Below are 23,355 nucleotides of genomic sequence, written 5' to 3'. Positions count from 1 at the left end.
TCCTTTTACCATTGGGAAAATAAAAAAATTGTTGCTAAAAGATAATTTTTGTGACTAAAAAGTTAAATGTTCATTTTTTCCTTCCATGTTGCTTCTGCTGCTGTGAAGCACCTGAAGGGTTAATAAACTTCTTGAATGTGGTTTTGAGTACCTTGAGGGGTGCAGTTTTTAGAATGGTGTCACTTTTGGGTATTTTCAGCCATATAGACCCCTCAAACTGACTTCAAATGTGAGGTGGTCCCTAAAAAAAATGGTTTTGTAAATTTCGTTGTAAAAATGACAAATCGCTGGTCAAATTTTAACCCTTATAACTTCCTAACAAAAAAAAATTTTGTTTCCAAAATTGTGGTGATGTAAAGTAAACATGTGGGAAATGTTATTTATTAACTATTTTGTGTCACATATCTCTCTGGTTTAACAGAATAAAAATTCAAAATGTGAAAATTGCGAAATTTTCAAAATTTTCGCCAAATTTCCGTTTTTATCACAAATAAACGCAGAATTTATTGACCTAAATTTACCACTAACATGAAGCACAATATGTCACGAAAAAACAATCTCAGAACCGCTAGGATCCGTTGAAGCGTTCCTGAGTTATTACCTCATAAAGGGACACTGGTCAGAATTGCAAAAAACGGCAAGGTCTTTAACCCCTTAATCCCATATGACGTACTATCCCGTCCAGGTGACCTGGGACTTAATTCCCATGGACGGGATAGTACGTCATATGCGATCGGCCGCGCTCACGGGGGGAGCGCGGCCGATCGCGGCCGGGTGTCAGCTGCCTATCGCAGCTGACATCCGGCACTATGTGCCAGGAGCGGTCACGGACCGCTCCCGGCACATTAACCCCCGGCACACCGCGATCAAAGATGATCGCGGTGTGCCGGCGGTGCAGGGAAGCATCGCGCAGGGAGGGGGCTCCCTGCGGGCTTCCCTGAGACGATCGGTACACGGTGATGTGCTCACCGTGTACCGAGCGTCTTCTCCCTGCAGTCCCCGGATCCAAAATGGCCGCCGGGCTGCATCCGGGTCCTGCAGGGAGCACTTCCGGGTCAGGATCAGGCTGCAGCTGCAGCTCTAATCCTGCCCGGCTGTATGTCAGATCACCGATCTGATAGAGTGCTGTGCACACTGTCAGATCGGTGATCTGTGATGTCCCCCCCTGGGACAAAGTGAAAAAGTAAAAAAAAAAATTTCCACACTTGTAAAAAAAAAAATAAAAAAAAAATTCCTAAATAAAGCAGAAAAAAAAAAATATTATTCCCATAAATACATTTCTTTACATAAAAAAAAACCAAAAAAACAATAAAAGTACACATATTTAGTATCGCCGCGTCCGTAACGACCCGACCTATAAAACTGGCCCACTAGTTAACCCCTTCAGTGAACACCGTAAGAAAAAAAAAAAAAAAACGAGCCAAAAAACAACGCTTTATTATCATAACGCTGAACAAAGAGTGGAATAACACGCGATCAAAAAGACGGATATAAATAACCATGTTACCTCTGAAAACGTCATCTTGTCCCGCAAAAAACGAGCCGCCATATAGCATCATAACCAAAAAAATAAAAAAGTTATAGTCCTCAGAATAAAGCGATGCCAAAATAATTATTTTTTCTATAAAATAGCTTTTATCGTATAAAAGCGCCAAAACATAAAAAAAATGATATAAATGAGGTGTCGCTGTAATCGTACTGACCCGAAGAATAAAACTGCTTCATCAATTTTACCAAACGCGGAACGGTATAAACGCCTCCCCCAAAAGAAATTCATGAATAGCTGGTTTTTGGTCATTCTGCCTCACAAAAAATCGGAATAAAAAGCGATCAAAAACTGTCACGTGTCCGAAAATGTAACCGATAAAAATGTCAACTCGTCCCGCAAAAAACAAGACCTCACATGACTCTGTGGACCAAAATATGGAAAAATTATAGGTCTCAAAATGTGGAGACGCAAAAACTTTTTTGCTATAAAAAGCGTCTTTTAGTGTGTGACGGCTGCCAATCATAAAAATCCGCTAAAAAACTCGCTATAAAAGTAAATCAAACCCCCCTTCATCACCCCCTTAGTTAGGCTAGGTTCACATTGCGTTAATGGGTTAACGCTAACGGACAGCGTTGCACGGCGAAAATGTCACAATTAACGCCGTGCAACGGGTCCGTTAGCACAACCATTGACAGCAATGTGATTTTCAGGTGTAGCGCATCGCTAGAGCGTGCCATTTTCGGCTCGCGCTAGCAAGGTGCCATTCTTTTGTGGCGCGCCTCAGACGCTGCTTGCAGCGTCCGCGGCGCGCCCGAGGTCCGATCCCCGATCTTCCAGAGCGGGGACGTTAACGCGACCACTAAACACGACACCTAAAAAGACATTGTGTTAGCGCAATCCGCTAGTGCTAAACGGATTTCCCTAACGCAATGTGAACCTAGCCTTAGGGAAAAAATAATAAAATTAAAAAAAATGTATTTATTTCCATTTTCCGCTTAGGGTTAGGGTTAGGGTTAGGGCTAGGGTTGGGGCTAGGGTTAGGGTTTGGATTACATTTACGGTTGGGATTAGGGTTGGGATTAGAATTAGGGGTGTGTCTGGGTTAGGTGTGTGGTTAGGGTTACAGTTGGGATTAGGGTTAGTGGTGCGTTTGGATTAGGGTTTCATTTATAATTGGGGGGTTTCCACTGTTTAGACACATCAGGGGCTCTCCAAACGCGACATGGCGTCCGATCTCAATTCCAGCCAATTCTGCATTGAAAAAGTAAAACAGTGCTCCTTCACTTCCGAGCTCTCCCGTGCGCCCAAACAGGGGTTTACCCCAACATATGGGGTATCAGCGTACTCGAGACAAATTGGACAACAACTTTTTGGGTCCAAGTTCTCTTGTTATCCTTGGGAAAATAAAAATTTGGGGGGCTAAAAATCATTTTTGTGGGAAAAAAAAGGATTTTTATTTTCACGGCTCTGCGTTGTAAACTGTAGTGAAACACTTGGGGGTTCAAAGTTTTCACAACACATCTAGATAAGTTCCATGGGAGGTCTAGTTTCCAATATGGGGTCACTTGTGGGTGGTTTCTACTGTTTGGGTACATCAGGGGCTCTGCAAATGCAACGTGACGCCTGCAGACCAATCCATCTAAGTCTGCATTCCAAATGGCGCTCCTTCCCTTCCGAGCTCTGCCATGAGCCCAAACAGTGGTTCCCCCCCACATATGGGGTATCAGCGTACTCAGGACAAATTGAACAACAACTTTTGGGGTCCAATTTATTCTGTTACCCTTGTAAAAATACAAAGCTGGGGGCTAAAAAATCATTTTTGTGAAAAAAAAAGAATTTTTATTTTCACGGGTCTGCGTTATAAACTGTAGTGAAACACTTAGGGGTTCAAAGTTCTCACAACACATCTAGATAAGTTCCATGGGAGGTCTAGTTTCTAATATGGGGTCACTTGTGGGGGGTTTGTACTGTTTGGGTACATCAGGGGCTCTGCAAATGCAACGTGACTCCTGCAGACCAATCCATCTAAGTCTGCATTCCAAATGGCGCTCCTTCCCTTCCGAGCTCTGCCATGCGCCCAAACAGTGGTTCCCCCCCACATATGGGGTATCAGCGTACTCAGGACAAATTGGACAACAACTTTTGGGGTCCAATTTATTATGTTACCCTTGTGAAAATACAAAACTGGGGGCTAAAAAATTTTTGCGAAAAAAAAATAAATTTATTTTAACGGCTCTGCGTTATAAACTGTAGTGAAACACTTGGGGGTTCAAAGCTCTCAAAACACATCTAGATAAGTTCCTTAGAGGGTCTAGTTTCCAAAATGGTGTCACTTGTGGGGTTTTTTAATGTTTAGGCACATCAGGGGCTCTCCAAACCAACATGGCGTCCCATCTTAATTCCAGTCAATTTTGCATTGAAAAGTCAAATGGCGCTCCTTCCCTTCCGAGCTCTGCTATGCACCCAAAAAGTGGTTTACCCCCACATATGGGGTATCGTCGCACTCAGGACAAATTGCACAACAACTTTTGTGGTCTAATTTCTTCTCTTACCCTTGGGAAAATAAAAAATTGGGGGCGAAAAGATCATTTTTGTGAAAAAATAAGATTTTTTATTTTTACGGCTCTGCATTATAAACTTCTGTGAAGCACTTGTTGGGTCAAAGTGCTCACCACACATCTAGATAAGTTCCTTAAGGGGTCTACTTTTCAAAATGGTGTCACTTGTGAGGGGTTCCAATGTTTAGGCACATCAGGGGCTCTCCAAACGCAACATGGCGTCCCATCTCAATTCCAGTCAATTTTGCATTGAAAAGTCAAATGGCGCTCCTTTCCTTCCGAGCTCTGCCATGCGCCCAAACAGTGGTTTACCCCCACATATGGGGTATCGTCGCACTCAAGACAAATTGCACAACAACTTTTGTGGTCTAATTTCTTCTCTTACCCTTGGGAAAATAAAAAATTGGTGGCGAAAAGATTATTTTTGTGAAAAAATATGATTTTTTATTTTTACGGCTCTGCATTATAAACTTCTGTGAAGCACTTGTTGGGTCAAAGTGCTCACCACACCTCTAGATAAGTTCCTTAAGGGGTCTACTTTCCAAAATGGTGTCACTTGTGGGGATTTCAATGTTTAGGCACATCAGGGGCTCTCCAAACGCAACATGGCATCCCATCTCAATTCCAGTCAATTTTGCATTGAAAAGTAAAATGGCGCTCCTTCCCTTCCGAGCTCTGCCATACGCCCAAACAATGGTTTACACCCATATACGGGGTATCAGCGTACTCAGGACAAATTGGCCAACAATTTTTGAGGTTCAATTTCTTCTCTTACTCTTGGGAAAATAAAAAATTGGGGGCGAAAAGATCATTTTTGTGAAAAAATATGATTTTTTATTTTTACGGCTCTGCATTATAAACTTCTGTGAAGCAATTGGTGGGTCAAAGTGGTCACCACACATCTAGATAAGTTCCTTAGGGTGTCTACTTTCCAAAATGGTGTCACTTGTGGGGGGTTTCAATGTTTAGGCACATCAGTGGCTCTCCAAACGCAACATGGTGTCCCATCTCAATTCCTGTCAATTTTGCATTTAAAAGTCAAATGGCGCTCCTTCCCTTCCGAGCTCTGCCATGCGCCCAAACAGTGGTTTACCCCCACATATGGGGTATCAGCGTACTCAGTACAGATTGTACAACAATGTTTGGCATCCATTTTATCCTGTTACCCTTGGTAAAATAAAACAAATTGGAGCTGAAATAAATTTTGTGTGAAAAAAAGTTAAATATTCATTTTTATTTAAACATTCCAAAAATTCCTGTGAAACCCCTGAAGGGTTAATAAACTTCTTGAATGTGGTTTTGAGCACCTTGAGGGGTGCAGTTTTAGAATGGTGTCACACTTGGGTATTTTCTATCATATAGACCCCTCAAAATGACATCAAATGAGATGTGGTCCCTAAAAAAAAATGGTGTTGTAAAAATGAGAAATTGCTGGTCAACTTTGAACCCTTATAACTCCCTAACAAAAAAAAATTTTGGTTCCAAAATTGTGCTGATGTAAAGGAGACATGTGGGAAATGTTACTTATTAAGTATTTTGCGTGACATATCTCTGTGATTTAAGGGCATAAAAATTTAAAGTTGGAAAATTGCGAAATTTTCAAAATTTTCGCCAAATTTCCGTTTTTTTCACAAATAAACGCAAGTTATATCGAATAAATGTTACTACTAAAATGAAGTACAATATGTCACGAGAAAACAATGTCAGAATCGCCAAGATCCGTTGAAGCGTTCCAGAGTTATAACCTCATAAAGGGACAGTGGTCAGAATTGTAAAAATTGGCCCGGTCATTAACGTGCAAACCACCCTCGGGGCTTAAGGGGTTAAGGTCAAAATAGGCTGGGTCATGAAGGGGTTAATCTCCCACTTTTTTTTTTTGTTCCAGGGAAAATTTATAAACCCAATAAAAAAAATAATAAATAGGCTTTCTATGGCCCACTATCTGAGAGAGAGAGATGGCACGCTTAGGACTGGCACACAAGCCCAAAGGCCAATATTAATCTCCCACTGATTGATTTATTGATTTTTTCAGGTAGAATTTAGAACCCAAATAAAGCAAAAAAAAAAAAAAATGGGCTTTCTATGGCCCACTGAGTGAGTGATGATGCACACAGGAGTCAGGAGTGGCACACAAGCCCTGAGGCCAATATTTTTCTCCCACTGATTGATGTAGTGATTTTTTCAGGTAGATTTTATAACCCAAATCAAGCAAAAAAATAAATAGGCTTTCTATGGCCCACTGAGTGAGAGATGACACAGACAGGGATGGCAGTCTAGCAGAAATGTCAATCTTAATCTCCCACAAAAAAAAAAAAAACAGGGAGTGTCCAACAATTACTATCTCCCTGCCTGCAGTAATCTCAGCCAGGTATGGCAGGCAGCAATAAGGAGTGGACTGATGCACAAATTAAATAAAAAGTGTGGACAAACAAACAAGATAGCTGTGCAGAAAGGAAGGAACAAGAGGATTTGTGCTTTGAAAAAAGCAGTTGGTTTGCACAGCGGCGTACACACAGCAATGCAGCTATCAGGGAGCCTTCTAGGGCAGCCCAATGAGCTACAGCGCTGAGGGGGAAAAAAAAAAGGAGCTTCCACTGTCCCTGCACACCGAAGGTGGTGTTGGGCAGTGGAAATCGCTACAGCACAAGCGGTTTGGTGGTTAATGGACCCTGCCTAACGCTATCCCTGCTTCTGACGAAGCGGCAGCAACCTCTCCCTAAGCTCAGATCAGCAGCAGTAACATGGCGGTCGGCGGGAACGCCCCTTTATAGCCCCTGTGACGCCGCAGACAGCAAGCCAATCACTGCAATGCCCTTCTCTAAGATGGTGGGGACCAGGACCTACGTCATCACGCTGCCCACACTCTGCGTTTACCTTCATTGGCTGAGAAATGGCGCTTTTCGCGTCATTGAAACGCGACTTTGGCGCGAAAGTCGCGTACCGCATGGCCGACCCCGCACAGGGGTCGGATCGGGTTTCATGAAACCCGACTTTGCCAAAAGTCGGCGACTTTTGTAAATGAACGACCCGTTTCGCTCAACCCTAGCGGTCATTATACAGTATAGAGCATCATGTGCGGTCATTATACAGTATAGAGCATCATGTGCGGCCATTATACAGTATGGAGCATCATGTAACATAGTAACATAGTAACATAGTTAGTAAGGCCGAAAAAAGACATTTGTCCATCCAGTTCAGCCTATATTCCATCATAATAAATACCCAGATCTACGTCCTTCTACAGAACCTAATAATTGTATGATACAATATTGTTCTGCTCCAGGAAGACATCCAGGCCTCTCTTGAACCCCTCGACTGAGTTCGCCATCACCACCTCCTCAGGCAAGCAATTCCAGATTCTCACTGCCCTAACAGTAAAGAATCCTCTTCTATGTTGGTGGAAAAACCTTCTCTCCTCCAGACGCAAAGAATGCCCCCTTGTGCCCGTCACCTTCCTTGGTATAAACAGATCCTCAGCGAGATATTTGTATTGTCCCCTTATATACTTATACATGGTTATTAGATCGCCCCTCAGTCGTCTTTTTTCTAGACTAAATAATCCTAATTTCGCTAATCTATCTGGGTATTGTAGTTCGCCCATCCCCTTTATTAATTTTGTTGCCCTCCTTTGTACTCTCTCTAGTTCCATTATATCCTTCCTGAGCACCGGTGCCCAAAACTGGACACAGTACTCCATGTGCGGTCTAACTAGGGATTTGTACAGAGGCAGTATAATGCTCTCATCATGTGTATCCAGACCTCTTTTAATGCACCCCATGATCCTGTTTGCCTTGGCAGCTGCTGCCTGGCACTGGCTGCTCCAGGTAAGTTTATCATTAACTAGGATCCCCATGTCCTTCTCCCTGTCAGATTTACCCAGTGGTTTCCCGTTCAGTGTGTAATGGTGATATTGATTCCCTCTTCCCATGTGTATAACCTTACATTTATCATTGTTAAACCTCATCTGCCACCTTTCAGCCCAAGTTTCCAACTTATCCAGATCCATCTGTAGCAGAATACTATCTTCTCTTGTATTAACTGCTTTACATAGTTTTGTATCATCTGCAAATATCGATATTTTACTGTGTAAACCTTCTACCAGATCATTAATGAATATGTTGAAGAGCACAGGTCCCAATACTGACCCCTGCGGTACCCCACTGGTCACAGCGACCCAGTTAGAGACTATACCATTTATAACCACCCTCTGCTTTCTATCACTAAGCCAGTTACTAACCCATTTACACACATTTTCCCCCAGACCAAGCATTCTCATTTTGTGTACCAACCTCTTGTGCGGCACGGTATCAAACGCTTTGGAAAAATCGAGATATACCACGTCCAATGTGCGGTCATTATACAGTATGGAGCATCATGTGCAGTCATTATACAGTATGGAGCATCATGTGCGGTCATTATACAGTATGCAGCATCATGTGCGGCTATTATACAGTATGGAGCATCATGTGCGGTCATTATACAGTATGGAGCATCATGTGCGGTCATTATACAGTATGCAGCATCATGTGCGGTCATTGTACAGTATGGAGCAGCATGTGCGGCCATTATACAGTATGGAGCATCATGTGGGGTCATTATACAGTATAGAGCATCATGTGGGGTCATTATACAGTATGGAGCAGCATGTGCGGTCATTATACAGTATGGAGCATCATGTGCGGTCATTATACAGTATGCAGCATCATGTGGGGTCATTATACAGTATGGAGCAGCATGTGCGGCCATTATACAGTATGGAGCATCATGTGCGGTCATTATACAGTATAGAGCATCATGTGCAGTCATTATACAGTATAGAGCATCATGTGCGGTCATTATACAGTATGCAGCATCATGTGCGGTCATTATACAGTATAGAGCATCATGTGCGGCCATTATACAGTATGGAGCATCATGTGCGGTCATTATACAGTATAGAGCATCATGTGCAGTCATTATACAGTATAGAGCATCATGTGGGGCCATTATACAGTATGGAGCATCATGTGTGGTCATTATACAGTATGCAGCATCATGTGCGGTCATTATACAGTATAGAGCATCATGTGAGGTCATTATACAGTTTGGAGCATCATGTGTGGCCATTATACAGTATTGATCATCATGTGTGGCCATTATACAATATTGATCATCATGTGTGGACATTATACAGTATGGAGCACTGTGTGACCATATTTTTTTGTTTATAATTATTCTTTATGAAACAGTGTGATCAGCAGTGCTAAATGGGTGTGGTTGGGACGTGGATATGGGTGTGACTAGTTATGAATGGGTGTACTCAGAGGCATGGCCTAAAATTTTCCGCAACACGTGCCGCAAACTTTGTCCCTCTTTCCCATCTTCAAAAGTTGTGAGGTATGCCTAAACCCCATGTTCAATCTTAAGGGTCCATTCAGGTGAGCTGTTAAGGTCGACATGTACCCCAAACTGTGGTCAATTAATGGTCTGCTTTGACACGCTGACCTCACATACACGCCTCCACGGAGTTGCAAGCAGCATGGCAAACCTCATCAATGTGGATATGCTCCTGGTCCTGGTCCAGGAAAGGCCCGAGATTTGGGACCAGCGTGATGCCAATTATGCAAACCGGGCAAGGAAAGAGGCTGCTTGGAGGAACATTTGTAGGATCCTTTTCCCAAATTATGACCAGCGGCCACGTGAGGGACAGAGGCAACTAAGTAAGTACACTCCTGATTATCAACTATTTCATATTACAAATTGCAGTAAGAACAATATTTGCTCGCAGTTATATTTATGTTAGCCTGATTTTGAATGTATATACAGCATTTCTGTAATGGTGCAGGACATGATAAAGGGGTTACGTACAGTATTTATAGATGTCTCTTACAGTTAGCAAATTGACAATGACAGACTGGTCTAGAGGGGACAGGACCCTGTTCTTGTGTACTTACATTCTACGGTGTCCCCCTTTTATGGGATAGTGGTATTTGTGTGTTTATTTTGCTAATTGCAGATATTAAGTTAGAAATGCAGCTTAGGGCCTAGTAAAATTATTATTATTTATTATTATAGCACCATTTATTCCATGGCGCTTTACATGTGAGGAGGGGTATACATACAGTAATAAAGACAAGTACAATAATCTTGAACAATACAAGTCACAACTGGTACAGGAGGAGAGAGGACACTGCCCGTGAAGGCTCACAATCTACAAGGGATGGGTGAGGATACAGTAGGTGAGGGTAGAGCTGGTCGTGCAGCGGTTTGGTCAATCGGTGATTACTGCAGGTTGTAGGCTTGTCGGAAGAGGTGGGTCTTCAGGTTCTTTTTGAAGGATTCGATGGTAAGCGAGAGTCTGATATGTTGTGGTAGAGAGTTCCAGAGCAGGGGGGATGCACGGGAGAAATTTTGTATGCGATTGTGGGAAGAGGAGATAAGAGGGGAGGAGAGAAGGAGATCTTGTGCGGATCGGAGGTTGCGTGTAGGAAAGTACCGGGAGACGAGGCCACAGATGTATGGAGGAGACAGGTTGTGGATTGCTTTGTATGTCATGGTTAGGCTTTTGTACTGGGTGATGGGGAGCCAGTGAAGGGATTGACAGAGAGGAGAGGCCGGGGAATAGCGGGGGGACAGGTGGATTAGTCGGGCAGCAGAGTTTAGAATAGATTGGAGGGGTGTGAGAGTGTTCGATGGGAGGCCACAGAGAAGGAGGTTACAGTAGTCGAGGCGGGAGATGATGAGGGCATGGACTAGGGTTTTTGCAGATACTTGGTTTAGGAATGTATGGATACGTGAAATATTTTTGAGTTGGAGGCGGCAGGAAGTGGAAAGGGCTTGGATATGTGGTTTGAAGGAGAGATCAGTGTCAAGGATTACCCGGAGACAGCGAGCTTGTGGGACTGGGGAGAGTGGACAGCCGTTTACTGTAATGGATAGGTTCGTTGGGGAGGTCATGTGAGATGGGGGAAAGATGATGAATTCTGTTTTGTCCATGTTAAGTTTTAGAAATCATTCTGAGAAGAAGGATGAAATGGCGGATAGACATTGAGGGATTCTGGTTAGTAGGGTGGTGATATCTGGTCCAGAGATGTAGATCTGTGTGTCATCAGAATAGAGATGATACTGAAAGCTGTGAGATTCTATGAGCTGTCCCAGGCCAAAGGTGTAAATGGAGAAGAGCAGGGGCCCTAGGAAAATCTGTGAAATCAATGACACCTTGTGTTACCAATGTGTACAATGTCCTTAGACATTATTTTCTTCTCTGTCATTACAGTGGAAGATGTTATGAGACTTTGGAGAAGCATTCGGGACCAGTACCGAAGAGAAAGGCAGCAGCAGTCCAGGAGTGGCTCATCTGCTCCAGCCAAACGAAAATACATTTATTTTGACCGGCTGTCCTTTCTGGATCCCAGTATGGATCTCAGACCGTAAGTACAAACCACACATCACAATACACATATGTTAGGAATGGGCATAGATGATTGTAATTTTTTTTTGTTTTAACCTTTTCAAACAACAGAACTCAATCCAACCTCACGGAGAGGGAGACAACAGATTCAGATTCAGAGGCACTCATAGATCCTGTTGGTGAAGGAGAAGAGGTGGCTGGACCATCTACGGCTCCTTCTATGATTCTCCCTCCGGATCCATCTTCAGATGCCCCTCATGTTTCTCAACTACCTGGTCCCAATGCTGAAGCACCACCCACAGATGCCCCAGCTTCACTGATGCCCGAGGATACTGGCCACAGCAGCAGCCCAACTGTTCCTCTTGAGGCCTCACCACAGTCTGCTGTGACCTCATGCCGTGGCCGCAGAAGGAGAGAGATTAGTGCAAGCCCAAGAAATGTGGACACTGGTGTTTTAAATTATTTGGCCAGGGCTACTCAGGATGAGGGTGAGGAGTCATTTGCGCGTAGCCAGGCCCGGTATCTCCGTCCCATTCCCCGTGAGGTGACGCTATGTGTGAGAGGGTGCATGCAGATCCTTCTTGATGCATGCACACCCCCAAATGACCCTAACAATTTGAGTACATTGAGAGTTGGCAGATGTCACCATGCCAAGAAATCAACCAGTGCATGCTCAAGAGGGATCTGCAGCACCTCCTCCACGTGGGCCTAGATCTCAACCCTATCCCCAACAGAACCCACCAATGTCTACTAATTACCAAATGGCATCCTTCCAGCAACCTTATCAATATGGCCACTTGTCTCGACCCAGTGTTGACGGCTGGTCCCAACCTGGGTTTGGACGACATGGTCATATTGGTGGGGGTTATGACAAACGTCCAGTACACAAGTGGTCAATCTGAGCAGGGCCAGATTTTGGGGCAGGCCCAACAGAGAGCACAACAACAGGGTGTAGGGCAATTGGGCCAACAAAGGCCACAAGATCAGCAACCTGAACTGCCGCCATCACCTCCACCAACATATCATAATCTTTAAAAAATGCTTTATTCTTGTTGCAAATTGTGTGTGATATACACACAAATTAATAATCTGCTGTGATAGCAATGTGTTTATTATTGTGCTCTGGCCTAGTGTTATTGGCCACAAAAGCCATATGCTGGCAATATGTTTAATGAAAGTTTAAAATTGGCTAAAAATATCATTTATAAAAACTAGTTTGAAAGCCAATTTCTTTTGGATCGCCCCCAGACACAGGGCCACAGGTTACTCGGTACCGGTCCTTTCTGTCTCAGTTCTGGGGTTGTCAAGGTGGCTGGACCCGGTCCGTGACCCTGCCAAGGGTCGTCCAATAAAAGGTGATAGGAGTCTGTCAAGGTTCCGTGATGCCACCTGTGGTGTTTGGTCAGGATGACCGACGCTGCTGTGGGGTCCGCTGGGGTGATGGAATGGCAGCTAGATGGTATACCTTCCCACAGGTGAAGTATGTCCCCAGGGCTTCCCAGTGATGTAGATGGCGATGGTGTGAGGTGCAGACAATAACGAGGACACAAGGTTGCAGTTTCTTTACCTCTTTACTGAAGACTTCAGGATCCGCAATCCAGAGCACTGCTAACAGGCCTATCTGAGACAGGTCGGTCCGATGGGCACATCCAGAGTTCCCTTTACAGGTGGAAATAGTTGCCTACCAATAGCGCCTGTGTGTTGTAGTGCATCCCTGCTGAGCATTCGGGATAGTCCTCACAACTTCTGTTCTAGTTCGTTCATTCGTTCTTTCTAGTTCTTTCTTTTTCTTTCTATTTCGTTCCAGATGTTACTAGTTTCTCTTCCCCCAGGTATGTTATGGCTAGGACGCACCCGTATGATGGGAAAGCTCGGAGCTCTTCCGGGACCCTAGATACGCCCCTCTCCACGCGTTGCCCCCTATGTCTTCGTAGGAAATTTAAGGTAGACAGCCAACCTATAATTAACTGTCCTGCGGAGTTTGAAGTAAGGCATAGAGTCAGTTACTTCCTTGGTGTTCCGGCCACCGGCTACGCGCCTCAGTAGGATGTTGCCGTTCTCGGGGCACGACTCCTACTGGCTCTCCTTTGTGCTTGATCTCGTTTCTCACTGTTCCACAATATCCTTCGCTTCGTGTCTCTTTCTTAGGATACCGCCGCAAGGTAGTGCAGGCGCGGTTCCTTAATGTTCTGTTCTGTTCGCTAGGTACCTGCCAGGTTCCCACGCCTGACAGGCACCCCCCTGAATCTTCTCCCTGCAACACCCCCTGCCACGGGATGTTGACTGAATCCAACCCAGTCAGCTCCTGACTAACTTCCTATCCAACCCCTAGTTTTACCAGTGTGAGGAGTGGCCCAATAAATAAAGCCTTTTTCTCCCCCTAGTGTCCGGAGTGTGAAGTGTAATGTGTGCTGGTGATACCTGGTCAGTAGAATTCCTTCAGTGCCATCAGACATACCATCACTCACCTTAGTGGCAGAGTGTCATACTGCAACGACCAGATCTCTGGGGCGCCTCACTTTGTGTTTGTCCAATCATTATGACATCATAGCCAATCATATTGTCTTCATATAAATCTAATAATTAAGTCAAATCAACACATATAGTTCAGTAATTCAATTTTGAATTTTATATATATAGTATAGGAATAAAGAAAACAATTACACCCTAGATACCGCATAATCCTGCCAGGGAGCAGCACCCTGAGGAGAAACAAAATAATTTGTGTAAATATCCCTCGCTTTTAGGCCAGAAAGGGGACGCCGCGGAGGAGGTCCATGTGGTGTAGGACTACCCACGTTAGTCAACATGTCCACCACTAGCAGCTGAGGAGCAATCATGATGTCTCGCAAAATTGTGTAAAACAACACACGCTTTTATCACTTCTTTAACATTAGTCTCACTCAGCTGAATGGCAGACTGGAGGACACGCCATTTGGCACACAGAATCTCAAAGGCACACTCCACCAGTCGCCGCGCCCTGGAAAGCCTCAAATTAAACACCCGCCGCCGGTGGTCGAGGTTGTGCCGGGGATAAGGCCTCATCACATGCCTCATCAATTGGAAGGCCTCATCTCCCACAAGAACATATGGCACTGCTTCAGCATTGGAGCCTGAGAGTTGTCGTGATGGGAGGTCAAACTGGTTTTCACGTAGCCGCCGACCCATAATGGACGAATTGAAGACCCTAGAGTCTCGAGTTCGCCCATAGGCCCCAGTATCTACAATTATAAACCTGTAGTTACTGTCAACTACAGCTAACAGAACTACAGAGAAAAACTGCTTATAATTGACGAATTGGGTGCCCAAGTTCGGCGGCTAACGTACCCTGATATGTTTCCCATCCAACGCTCTGATGCAGTGAGGGAATTGGCAAGTGACATGAAATCCATGGGCTATTTTGAGCCAATCATCCATTTTTGGCTCAGGCATGACAAGTTCGTGGAGTTTTGACCATATTTCCATACATGTTGCACGCACAAAGCCAGAAATAGTGGATCGTCCGATGAGAAACTCCAGATGTAGGCCGCCATAGGATAATCCAGTTGGCAGGAAGCTGAAAGTACAGAACAAATATTATTAGCTAAGTAAAAATACTCCACCAAAACAAGAGTTTAAAAAAAAAATGAATAAATGTAAAAAGGCAGGATTAATAGTGTAACTTGCAAAATCTACACTGGGTGCGTAATTGAACATTGTAAATACATATTTTGTAGCAGCTTTGGCTCTAATTTACACATATAATTTTATGGAGCTGCTAAAAAACAACATAAAAAAGAAAACATCATCAACATACAGTATGTGAGGATGGTGAATACATACCGTACGCTCCTCTGCGGATATGCATTTTCGCATACTGGTGTCCTGAAATGATAGTCCTGGACGTACTGTCTCCAACAAGATGTCAAAGGTTGGTATTGTCATTCGAGAGTATAGATAACATTTTTCAGGTTGTGCCCACAGAGCTCTATCCAGCCTCTGAAAATAGCCTTTAGTGACGCGTTGTCTCAAAAGTGGATGCACCCACATTCTTCTCCTCCTTCGCGGATCCACTATCACGGGGTATGGCTGGCCAAGGCGACGAGACAACGCCTAGTGAAATAACACCCACTGAGTTATGGTGAAATGCAGCAGCTCAGACATGGTGCCAACATAACAACAATACACCAACAGATGCACACCCTCAAAATGGCCAGACGGGAGTGGCCACCTGTTGTACAGGCTTTAAACAGGGTTGGTGATGATGATTTAAATAAAATTCAGCCTGAAAACCGTTAAATGTCAATTTTGTAAGGTTGCGAGAAAAAAAACGCATTACGGAAGTCATATGGATTACATACGCAGAAGTACATGCGCAAAATACGCTGCCACACCCTGCCTACGGATGACACACGGATCACTATTTTGGAAACATTTCTGCGTATTACGCCTGTAAAATACAGACCGTATTTCCCAACGCTGAGTGTGACGCCGGCCTTATATTTTCAGCAGCACATCTCTACAATGTGCCGACGAGAGCAATTATTTTTAAGCAGTTCTAAAAATTATCCCCCCCCCCCCCCAATGTATGAGCTATCTGCTCATTTTATTGGGTGATTTCCAGTCTGTTTTAGACAGGAGTATAAATGGAAACCAGGTTTTGTACGAGTGCACGCTCCACATTATCAGACTAGAGTTGTCATCATGTGTCATCTCCAGTGATTTGATGTTAATGAGAAGCCTTTACTGGTCGTTCCATCTATTGTCATGAGATGACTCTGCTGACTTTGTCCCAGTCTGTTCAGTAAAGCCAAAAAGTAAACTACAGGTACAGGAAATGTCAGAATTGGATATTTTTGTTGGTGGATTGTAAGACTAATTTGTCACTAAGAAACAAGTCGATAAACTGAGATAAAACCGATAAATTAGTGGGTGTTCAAATAAAGAGGACTGGCAATTCTTCAAAGTAAGGTTTTTGTGGCTGCCACATATAAAGCATTGCCGTGGTTGTATTGCAACTGGTGGTGAACATCTGGTGAATATTCTTATTTTCCATTGCTAGTCTTCGATCCACAATCTAATTTCCTTCATGACAGACACAAACACACTAGGAGCAATTTCATACAAAGCCAATTAATCCAACAATACATTTGAATTTGTTGCCCTTGGTGGGATTCAAACCCAAGAATTCAGCACAGTAGAGCGATAGTTCCAACCACGGGGCCGCTATTTTTTCTTTTTCTTTTTTTTTTTTATTTCCTAAAATAAAGTTAGAACATTTCAACTTATGGAAGAAAACATTGGACTAAGATGTCGTTAAGATTAATATTGGTGCTTGAGAAAGAAAAGTGCATAAACAGAAAAGGCTTGTAATTCCACGCTTTACATTTAAATCTCTGGAACCTGCAAAATTTGCAATTATCCCTTATCAAAAACACTGAATATGCTAAAAAGCAATTTCTTTCAAGTGCCATGAACACCGGCCTCAATCATCTTTCTCTCCCTCCAGGTGATGTAAATCCAAATTACTATTTGTGCTTTTCTTTTTTGGGTCAATGTCCTTTTTTATTCTTCAGCGAAGCTGTAACGGTGCCCATTATAGCCGTGGAGTCATAAATGTTTTCACATTTTCTTTTCTTTTTTATGTTCTCCATCAAAAACAATTACTGCTATTGAAGGGACTCTCGGAGAGCTCTTCGAGGGTCTCGTCATTTACCATAAATTAGTTTATTTCACAAGACCAGAAGTTACTGGAGCACAGATTTACCAAACAGCAATCTATTATAGGGATTGTACGGGATTAGAAAAACTAAAATAGCGCCACATGTGTCCACAGGTCGTGTGTGTTATTGCAGCTCAACCCAATTCACTTCCAAATAAACTACAATATCACAAACATCCTGTGGACCGATGCGGTGCGGTGTCTGGTAGAAAGCAGCCATGTTTTTGTACTACTATGCACCTTTAAGGAATGCATAATAAACCTATATTCCACAGACCCCAGAATCATGTCGCTATGTCAACTCTGCTAGCTCACATTGTTATAACTACTACTCCCTTTATTTAGAATGTTGCTGCGTCCAAACTCTTACATGGCTGAAATGAGCAATTTTCCTCTGTAAACATTCCGATTTAAGTAATGTATTCAGGTTATTTATGTCACGAGTGTGTCACGTCCTCTTGGGAGATCTGGGTTTAGGCGGTCTTTGCGTACTATTAATCGTGTGTTTTGTTCCATATTAAATGGACTTCATTTCCTTTGGCGCTGAAGAGGTTAACTATGCTGTTTAGAAACATGCAGCTCCATCTCACAGCTGCTCCAGACCTTTTCATTTTCCTCCTCTCTATAAACCTGGCCAGACCTTCTCTTCCTTGCCTGTGAAAGTTTTACTTCCTGGCTTGCTGGAGTTGATGTGCTGAAGTTGGAGTTCATAGTTGCTGCTGGAGATTGTTGTTTGCTATTGTTGGGTGTATGCTTTCTCCATTATCCTATTCCCATTTGGTTTGTTCCTTTCTATCCTTCTCTTTCTTCTTCTCATCCATGGTGAGTGTTTTTGTATGTTAGTTGCTTTTTGTTATCCCTGTTTGTCTTATGTTTATGTAAGGCTGGGCCAGGGCGGTAATCGTGGCTGAGGACTTCTGCTTCATCACACCCTGGCCTCCCCTCACATAAATATAGTGTTCATTAATAAGTGTACCTGTGTTTCCTGGTCCATCTCCTTTAGAGTCTCCCTTCTTCTGCAGGGGACTCTCTCCAGACGATTTCACACAAACTGAGTCAACTTTTAAATGAACGACTTTACTAGCTGCTTTAAACAGCACATCCTTGTACTTCACAGCTCTTATCACAGGTTGCACATACAGTATCTTCATCTTTTCCTGCACTTCTCTCATGGCGACACAGCACGTACCCAGGTCGGACCATCTCGGACGGTCTCTCAGGATCCTCCCTGTTTGCCTCTGCCACGGTTAGACACTCCTCTATATGTATTGCCCCAGACATCAGATCATCTGTACCTGAAGTCAGTTGCCACATAGCAAGTGACCTGCCCTTCTGCACTGTCATAGCTTCCACTGTGGTACTTCCTATGACCTCCATTACATTACGGGGACCTACTGCCTTTAATGGTAATGCAGCACCAGCCCGTGCGACAAGTCAACATATCATGGAGTCTCCTGCATCCCTGTACTCTCCTGGCCTTTCCTTCAGCTTCTGCACCACACTGCTGTTTCCCACTGTAGCTCTATCCTGTTGTTGCCCTGGTCTGTGGCTAAGGATGGCTGGTCTCCTGTCTTAAAACACTAACTGCCCTGTCAGGGCGCTCCTGCCCAACTGAGTCAAATTCTAGATGTTTCCCAGGTTAACGGCTTTTAGCTCCACCCACTTAGCTATTTACACTCTGAGCATCTCTATATCTCCATCTAGTGGGCCAAACAGGGTACTACACTTTCCATATGATAAACTATGCACAACTTCTTATAGCAGCAGAAATAAATACGTACATTACTAAACATACCCAATAGCCGTGGTCAAAGGTAAAACATAACATTAAACATAAATATACCTTATAACATACAGTACCGGGACGGGCAAGAGAAATGCAAACATTCATATTTATAAACATCACCTTGTGTCCCTTACATTCCCCCTTCCTTTAACAATGGTCGTCCCGGACCATTTACCGATCACATTTATTGGTTACAACAAATACTCCACGCAGGGAGGTAACATGCTTACACAAAATCCCTTTTCTTTTTGGCTCTGTAAGAGACACCGGACGCCACCTGCTGCCATTAGGGAACGCCTGTTTGCTCCACAGTAGAGTCCATTATTAAAATCACAAGTTCCTGGCTCACAGTCCTCCAGGTTACACTTAAACTTTAATGTGTGCCAGGAGACAATCCTTCCGGTGACACCGTTTACTACACTTAAGTAGTTGAGCCTCATAAAAGTAGATTTTAAAATAGATACAGGAATGGGACCCTTTCAATAAGTCAACAATTCTTGAAGGGGGGCGTCCTCTCCCTTTAATTATGGCACTACTCTGTGTGCCACATGCGCGCTGCCTGGTCATAGAGTCCAGTCTGTTGCTGTAGCTGCGTCCGGTCCATTAGTCCATGGATCCAGCTTTAAATCAGGTGAAGTTCTGCTATCCAGCAGAAAGGGCGCAAAAGGAGGAACAAAAAAAACCCCCAAATAACAGTTCACCAACGTGTCCTGTGTGACCTGATCCAGTCACGCTACCCCCTTCCTTTGAGGGTAGTCAGGGCTCTTTCGGTCCCTAGGGATATGGAACAGTCCCTATTTCCTTTGGTGCAATGAGCACATCAACAGGGACATGAAACAGTCCTATCTAGAAAAGGAGAAGTAGTTCAACAGCATCCATTTAACAGCGGCATGTATCCCATGTTGCTCCACGCCGCATCGGGCTCTGTGCCTGTACTCCAATAGACAACCCTGCAGCCGAAGGTGTCGTGTCCTCCTGTCGCCCCAATGACAGGAGAGGGGCAAAATCCGGCCATTCATTAACCGGGAAACAGGGGGCTGATTGCTCCTGCTCCAGGCCCGCATATAACTCCAGTTGATCCTTCACACTCCATACAGCCTGCCCGGGGGATGAGAAGGGGCCCTCCGCTGGGAGATGGAAGCTAAAGGCCCACAGGGACATGGCCTTGCTGATGGTAGGCCCAGGGTTATGGAGTCGAGACGCTGTCCAGTCATCAGGGGTGAGAGATCGGGCAACAGCTCCATCAGCGGAGGGATGAAGCAAGGACCGACCATCCGGGGTTAAGGGTCATGATGCACTCACCCTCTCCTGCTTGCTGTCGTTGACCATGCTTGTCCCGGGTCTACTGTATTCTTAAATAGTTGCGGCTATGCACTCCGGTGTTGACTGAAGTTCCGGCTCAGCTTTCACTTCCGGAGCGTGCTCCTCCGAGGCTGTACCACCTCCGGTCCGCCGACCTCCAGCTCCTGATGACTTGGTTCCAGTTCCCGGCGATGACGTTCGTGTTCCAGAGGATGTTGAAGCTCCGCAAGAAGAGATTCCAGCTCCCATTGACATTCCGGCTACTGCAGCCACCGGTAGGGCTCCTCCACAGGTACAGGGAACCGGTCGGTTGGGACTTCATCTGCGACTCCTCTCAGTTGTCCAGGTCGGGTCTTTTCCTCCTCCGTCTGTCATCATCTCCATTCAATGCGGCCTAGGCTGCCGCAGTTACACACAAGATTTTCTTCTGGGCTTCACAACCGCTCCACCCATTTTGCAGAATTTGATAGGGGAGGTTGAGCACCCTGCAGTATAACGATTGGACTCTTCCTGAATTTTGAGTCCACCAGCTTATTGCAAAGAGCCTCAGATGGAAATATGACAAATGGATGTGACCCCACAAGACGAATAAAAGAGCTGAGGAACTCATCCGAATATTGTTCTTCATTATGACTTCTTCAAAATTAAGCCAATTGGAGATGGAAAGAGCCACAGAATCCTCGTTCCAGTAATCAGGAAGGGTCATAAACTTATTTATCACTTATCGGAAGAAGTTTGCAACTTTTTAAAGACCTCGGGAGCAGCGTCATGGTCCGAACCTTTGTACACTTGTGTCCTCCAGGAGTGGTGGAGCATGCCGGGTATAGGGTCGGTGGGTGCTACGAAGAGAAGTTACATTTCAGCAGTTTCATCTGCAGTTTTTTTCTGTCTGCTTTTTCCAGATCTCGTCACATTAACCTTGGAGCACAAAACGCGCTCTTCAAAGGTCAAGCAAGCCAAGATATTAAAGCAGATAGGGTCCATCTATCACCTGGCGTGATACTTCATCTTGTGCAGTCTTGTGGGCGCCTTGTTATTCACAGATTTCTATTATTTTCCATGTGTTTTCTAGAACAAATAATGTAACATGTCGATTCCTGGAGAGTGTAACATACCAGATGCAATTACGCCTTACAAGGCATGCTCCCACTATCGGACTTACTGTAGATAGCGCCACGGCTTCTGTGGAATCCAAAGTAGCTCAATGCTCAAGACTGCGGAATAAGACGATGGAAAAAGAAAAGGTAAAAACAGAAAATATTAATCTTTGATGTCTGAAGTTGGTGGAGATCAATGATCGGTTAGAACGCCCACGTTAATGATGTGACCGGCAACATCGTCTGTTACATTCGTCTTTTCTTATTAAAATGATATAAAAGTGTAAACAATAACTAATTTGTTTCAAGTGAAATTAATTAAATTGACGATTGTGAGGAGGGAGAGGAGGGAGATGCAGCTGCAGCCTACGGTGGCATTTAATATTCTGTATCTAGTGCTGATATTTGTATATTGTTGTTATGGAAAGTGCAGCACCTCAGTTATGACACTAGATAGGGTACATTAGTAATATAGTAATTTAGGAAGAGTCAACCGTGTATAAGATAGAGGGTTCTTCCTGTTTCTAGTTAGTAGGGCCGGGGATCCTGTACAGGGTGGATGACTCCGTAACGTTCCAAGTGGGAAGCCCAGTAATCCAGGGGCCAGCAGGCCAGAAGTGCAGCAGGAAAGGACTAGCAGTGCAGATGGAAAGGGACACATGTCTCTTCATCATGTGGCAGCTTACTGCATGGGCTGATGCCCTAATGTCTGGGGTAAAATGGACAGGGGAACACCTTAAAGTAGTGAAGCTGAACGGGAAGACACTGCAATGCCGGATGAGACGGAATGACCCAGGAACCTCCTGAAGGTAGTAGGGAAGAGCACAGGGAAAGATAAAGAAGTGAACTGTGTGGACCTCTCTGTTGATGCTTTTACTGACATCGACGTGCTGCAAAAGGAAAGAAGTAAAGTCATTGCCGCAAAGCATCACTGGCAACTGGAGCATCGCGAGGAGCGGGAAGACTTCTGGGGACGTCAGAAGGTGAGAATATCATGATTTTTTATTTTAATTCTTTTTTTTTTAACAATTATATGGTTTCCAGGGCCTGGAGGAGAGTCTCCTCTCCTCCACCCTGGGTACCAACCGCACATGATCCGCTTACTTCCTGCATGGTGGGCATAGCCACATGCGAAAAGTAAGTGGATCGATGCAATCCTATGTGTGCGGAATCCCCGCGATTCCGCACAAAGAATGAACATGCTGCTTTTTTTTCCGGAATGCGATTCCGCCGCGGAAAAGAACGCAGCATGTGCAAAAAAAATGCGGAATGCATTCTAATAATAGGATGTTTAAAGTATGCGTTTTTTCACGTTTTTTTTTTCACATTTTTATCAGTCACTAGATGGTGGCCCGATTCTAACGCATCGGGTATTCTAGAATATGCAAGTCCACGTAGTATATTGCCCAGCCACGTAGTAAATTGCCCAGCGACGTAGTATATTGCCCAGCCCACGTACTATATTGCCCAGCGACGTAGTATATTGCCCAGCGACGTAGTATATTGCACAGCCCATGTAGTATATTGCCCAGCTACGTAGTATATTGCCCAGCCAAATAGTATATTGCCCAGTTACGTAGTATATTGCCCAGTGACGTAGTATATTGCACAGCCCATGTAGTATATTGCCCAGCCACGTAGTATATTGGCCAGCCAAATAGTATATTGCCCAGCCACATAGTATATTGCCCAGTTACGTAGTATATTGCCCAGTGACGTAGTATATTGACGGGCACAAGGGGGCACAAGGGGGCATTCTTTGCGACGGGCACAAGGGGGCATTCTTTGCGTCTGGAGGAGAGAAGGTTTTTCCACCAACATAGAAGAGGATTCTTTACTGTTAGGGCAGTGAGAATCTGGAATTGCTTGCCTGAGGAGGTGGTGATGGCGAACTCAGTCGAGGGGTTCAAGAGAGGCCTGGATGTCTTCCTGGAGCAGAACAATATTGTATCATACAATTATTAGGTTCTGTAGAAGGACGTAGATCTGGGGATTTATTATGATGGAATATAGGCTGAACTGGATGGACAAA

Source organism: Ranitomeya imitator, chromosome 5 (genome assembly GCF_032444005.1).
Source record: "Ranitomeya imitator isolate aRanImi1 chromosome 5, aRanImi1.pri, whole genome shotgun sequence".
In the NCBI taxonomy this organism is placed as follows: Eukaryota; Metazoa; Chordata; class Amphibia; order Anura; family Dendrobatidae; genus Ranitomeya; species Ranitomeya imitator.
Note: the sequence above shows the minus strand (reverse complement) of the source record.